The following is a 5,221-nucleotide window of genomic DNA, read 5'->3' on the forward strand; positions in this document are numbered from 1 at the left end:
TTAGCCAGGATGGTCTCGATCTCCTGACCTCATGATCCGCCCGTCTCGGCCTCCCAAAGTGCTGGAATTACAGGCTTGAGCCACCGCGCCCGGCCCCCTCTTTCCCTTTATTTCTCAGAGCAGCCAATGCTTAGGGAAATAGAAAAGAACCCACGTTAACTATCAGGGACGGGTTCCCCCAATACCACAGCCTGAAGGATGAGGCCAAAGGACTGCAGGTCTGAAGCACGGCCTGCAGCAAGTCAGCAGCTACAGCTGCCTCTACGGCTAGTTACAAAGTTTTTTCAGGGCAAATGATGGGAGTGTTGGCACATTAGTGGGGGAAGAAAAATATGGAAACAAATACTACGAAGACAACAAGCAATTTTTGGCTATCACTGATGGAGCAAGAATAAAACTCCATCTCAAAAAAAAAAAAAAAAAAAGAAGAAGAAGAAGAAGAAGAAAGGGAATCCTGGCCTAGGCCCAGCGCCCAGTGGGACCTCTGGGTCCACAGGTCCACCCAGCCATTTCCTTGGCCTTGGTATGTAATCAAAAAAGACTCACTTGATAGTTGACAGAAGCCTCACACTGGGTATCGGCCTGGGAAGCAAGAGCTGCCACAGTGGGGGAGACCCAGAGAAGAAATGATAGGGAGCCTTTCTTCCCAGTGGGTCGGATGCAGGGTGGTGGTCTGCCTCATAGGTACTTTTTTTTTTTGAGATGGAATTTCACTCTTGTCGCTCAGGCTGGAGTAGAGTGGCACGATCTCGGCTCACTGCAACCTCTGCCCCCTGGGGTCAAGCAATTCTCCTGCCCCACCCTCCCAAGTAGCTGGGATTACAGGTGCCTGCCACCACGCCCAGCTAATTTTTGTTTTTTTAGTAGAAATGGGGTTTCACCATGTTGACCAGGCTGGTCTCGAACTCCTGACCTCAGGGGATCCACCCACCTCGGCCTCCCAAAGTGCTGGGATTACAGGCGTGAGCCACCGTGCCCGGCCATAGATGCTCATTTGACTTTCCAGTCTGGGCCGAACAAGACGTAAATGGTCCCTAGCAGCTGACAGCAGTCTGCTGTGAACACAGCGAAGTTGAGTCCCAGTTTCAGCTGCAGTGACCACCAGCCAGCCTCTGTCATGGCCCCTGAGTGCTGGGCCCAGCAAGGTGGGCTCATGAGCAGTAAGCAACAGTGACAGGGGCAGGGCTGAGCGGGATCCCAGCATCATGGCTCTGGCTCCCCCAGACGAATCCAGATCTGCCACCCAAGTGCCCAAGTATCCAGCCTGCCAGTGACCAGTGTTGAGAGACCAGTGTTGGTCTCCTCAAGGGACTGAGGAAGGAGACCAACCAACCACCTGGTGCAAACTGAGTCCCTTCCATGAGGGAAGGGGCCACAAGCAATTCATGGGTTTTGTGTTTTGTTTTGTTTTGTTTTGAGACACAGTCTCACTCGGTTGCCCAGGCTGGAGTGCAGTGGCGCGATCCTGGCTCACTGCAACCTCTGCCTCCGGATTTTGTGAACCAAGCAGGAGGTTGCTTGCCCTGCATCCTGGCAGGAGTCAGCGATTCTCCTGCCTCAGCCTCCCGGGTAGCTGGGATTACAGGTGCCCATCACCATGCCTGGCTAATTTTTGTAGTTTTTCATAGAGACAGGGTTTCACCATGTTGGCCAGGCTGGTCTCCAACTCCTGACCTCAGGTGATCCACCTGCCTCGGCCTCCCAAAGTGCTGGGATTACACACATGAGCCTCCGTGCCTGGCCATGTTTTATTTTTTTAGCTTTTCATTTTGAAATATTTTCAACCTTACAAAAAAGTCGTGAAAATACTACAAAGACCTCAAAAACATTTTGCTAAGTTGTGCCAGACACGAAAGACCACATACTGTATAGTTCCATTTATATGAAATATCCAGAAAAAGCAAATGAGCTAAATGCATGCCCCAGACGCTCATGTGCTGGATTTAATCCCCAATGCAACAGTTTGGGAGGTGGGGCCTACTAAGAGGTGACTGGGTCCTGAGGGCAGAACCCTCATTGATGAATTTTTTTTTTTTTTTTTTTTTTTTTTTTTTTAATTTGAGACAGAGTCTCACCCTGTCGCCCAGGCTGGAGCGCAGTGGCACAATCTCTGCTCACTGCAACCTCTGCTTCCCGGGTTAAAGTGATTCTCCTGCCTCAGCCTCCCAAGTAGCTGGGACTACAGTAGACTGCAGACCTGAATATAGGAGACTATCTTGGTTCCCTCAGAGTTGGGAAGAATTTCTTAGATAAGACACAAAAAGAGCTAACCATAAGGTAAAACACTGATTCATTTGTTACAGTCAATTTAAGAGCTTCTGTGCATCAAGAGACACCATCAGGAACCCGGAAACACAAGCCATTGGTGAAAGAGAGCCTCTCCCTGGGGGCAGGTTTTGGCTACTGTCAGGAAGCATGCTGGAGTCACTGCAGTGGGTGACATAGGAGCTTGCTTGTGCTTACCTGTGCACTGGGACGCCGTGGGTGCTGGAGCACCACTTCCATTGCAGTGGAAGGATGGCCTTGGGCCTGCCCCCCTGTTGGACTTCTTGGGCCCAACACAACCAGCTCCTGTGGCAGACTGCTCTGGCCACACAGTCACTTAGTGCCCCAATGTCCCAATGTCCAGTTTTGTTTGTTTTGTTTTTGGAACAATGTCCATTCCCTGCTGGGGAACACACAGCCTTGATCTGGGATCATAACATTATGCACTATGACTGTCTTATGAGGCTTCTGCTAGAAACACCACCTGGCTCTGTCTGTACCACAGTTATTTCTAGCACCAGGGGTGTGCTCGATTTTGTGAACCAAGCAGGAGGTCGCTTGCCCTGCATCCTGGCAGGAGTCAAAGCAGCAGTCCCAAGTGTGAACTGTGTTGCATCCAAAACCTCCAAAGACCCACCAAGGCCTATGTGCCTTTCTTAGTGGCAAGAGATCAAAAGCGCAATAACTTGAATTTTTGCCCAGGCTGGAGTACAATGGCGCGGTCTCAGCTCACTGCAACCTCCACCTTCTTCTGGGTTCAAGTGATTTTGTCTCAGCCTCCTGAGTCGCTGGGATTATAGGTGCATGCCACCATGCCCAGCTAATTTCTGTATTTTTAGTACAGACAGGGTTTCACCATGTTGGGCAGGCTGGTCTCGAACTCCTGACCTCAGGTGAGGACAGGCCCAGCCTGGGAAACTCCTGTTTTTAAAACCAACAAATTGGCCAGGCTTGGTGGCTCACGCCTGTAATCCTAACACTTTGGGAGGCCAAGGTGGGTGGAACACAGCCCCCAACATGGGCAGGCTGTATTTTTTTGTACTTTTTGTAAAAATACAAAAAGTTAGCTGGGTGTGGTGGTGGGTGCCTGCAATCCCAGCTACTCAGGACAGTGAGGCAGGAGAATCGCTTGAACCTGGGAGGCAGAGGTTGCAGTGAGCTGAGATCGCACCACTGCACTCCAGCCTGGGCAACAAGAGCAAAACTCTGTCTCAAAAAAAACCCCAAAAAACAAAAAAATGGGAGTGTCCCTGCACAAGCTCCTCTCTCTTTGCCTGCTGTCATCCACGTAAGATATGACTTGCTCCTCTTTGCCTTCTGCCGTGATTGTGAGGGCTCCCCAGCCATGTGGGACTGTAAGTCCATAAACCTCTTTTTATGTAAATTGCCCCGACTTGGGTACATCTTTATGAGCAGCGTGAAAACAGACTAATACACTGGGCATGTTGGCAGGCGCCTGTAAGTCCAGCTACTCAGGAGGCTGAGGCAGGAGAATTGCTTGAACCCAGGAGGCGGAGGTTGCAGTGAGCTGAGATCACGCCACTGCATTCCCACCTAGGCAACAGAGTAAGACTGTCTCAAAAAAATAAAATAGGCCGGGCACAGTGGCTCACGCCTGTAATCCCAGCACTTTGGGAGGCCGAGGTGGGTGGATCACAAGGTCAGGAAATCAAGACCATCCTGGCTAACATGGTGAAACCCCATCTCTACTAAAAAATACCAAAAAAATTAGGCAGGCGTGGTGGCGGGCACCTGTAGTCTCAGCTACTTGGGAGGGTGAGGCAGGAGAATGGTATGAACCTGGAAGGTGGAGCTTGCAGTGAGCCGAGTTCATGCCACTGCACTCCAGGGTGGGTGACAGAGCAAGACTCCGTCTCAAAAAAAAAAAAAGAAGAAAAGAAAAGAACAGAGAAGCAGAGAGAAGCCAGGCTAGCTGCCCCAGTAAAGACTCAGGCTCTCATGATCCCAGGCCACTTCGACTGAATCAGTTCTCAGCTGTGCAGCAAGTGATCCCTGCCCTACAGGGATCTGCACACATTTACTCAGGAAACTGTCTTCTTACTATCCGGTTTTGAGAGTTTTTATATATTCTGAATACAAAGTGGTTTTTTAAAAATCATATGTATGATTCACAAATGTTTTATCTAAGTCTATGTTTTTGTTTTTTTGTTTTTTTGAGACAGAGTCTCCCTCTATCACCCAGGCTGGAGTGCAGTGGTGTGATCTTGGCTCACTGCAAGTTCTGCCTTCCAGGTTCACGCCATTTTCCTGCCTCAGCCTCCCGAGTAGCTGGGACTGTAGCAGGACAAGCTGCAGACAAAACTCCTCAGACACTGGATTAAAGAAGGAAGAGGTTTTTTATTTGGCCGGGAGCGTCGGCAGACTCGCGTCTTAAGAGCCAAGCTCCCTGAAGAAGAAATACTTGGCCTTTTTAAAAGCTTACAACTGGCCGGGCGCGGTGGCTCAAGCCTGTAATCCCAGCACTTTGGGAGGCCGAGACGGGCGGATCACAAGGTCAGAAGATCGAGACCATCCTGACTAACACGGTGAAACCCCGTCTCTACTAAAAAATACAAAAAACTAGCCGGGCGAGGTGGCGGGTGCCTGTAGTCCCAGCTACTCGGGAGGCTGAGGCAGGAGAATGGCGTAAACCCGGGAGGCGGAGCTTGCAGTGAGCAGTGAGCCACTGCGCTCCAGCCTGGGCGACAGAGCGAGACTCTGTCTCAAAAAAAAAAAAAAAAGCTTACAACTTTAAGGGATCCATGTAAAAGGGTCACGATAAATCAAGCAAGCGTGGGAAACGTGACTGGGGGCTACATGCATCAGCTAACAGAACAGAAAGTTTTACCATGCTGTTTTCATACAGTGTCTGGAATTTACAGATAACACAAGTAGTTTAGGCCAGGGGTTGATGTTATTATTATTACTTTGTTTAACTCCTAGGGCTGGGTGGTGG

Source organism: Colobus angolensis, unplaced genomic scaffold, assembly GCF_000951035.1.
Source record: "Colobus angolensis palliatus isolate OR3802 unplaced genomic scaffold, Cang.pa_1.0 Scaffold404, whole genome shotgun sequence".
In the NCBI taxonomy this organism is placed as follows: Eukaryota; Metazoa; Chordata; class Mammalia; order Primates; family Cercopithecidae; genus Colobus; species Colobus angolensis.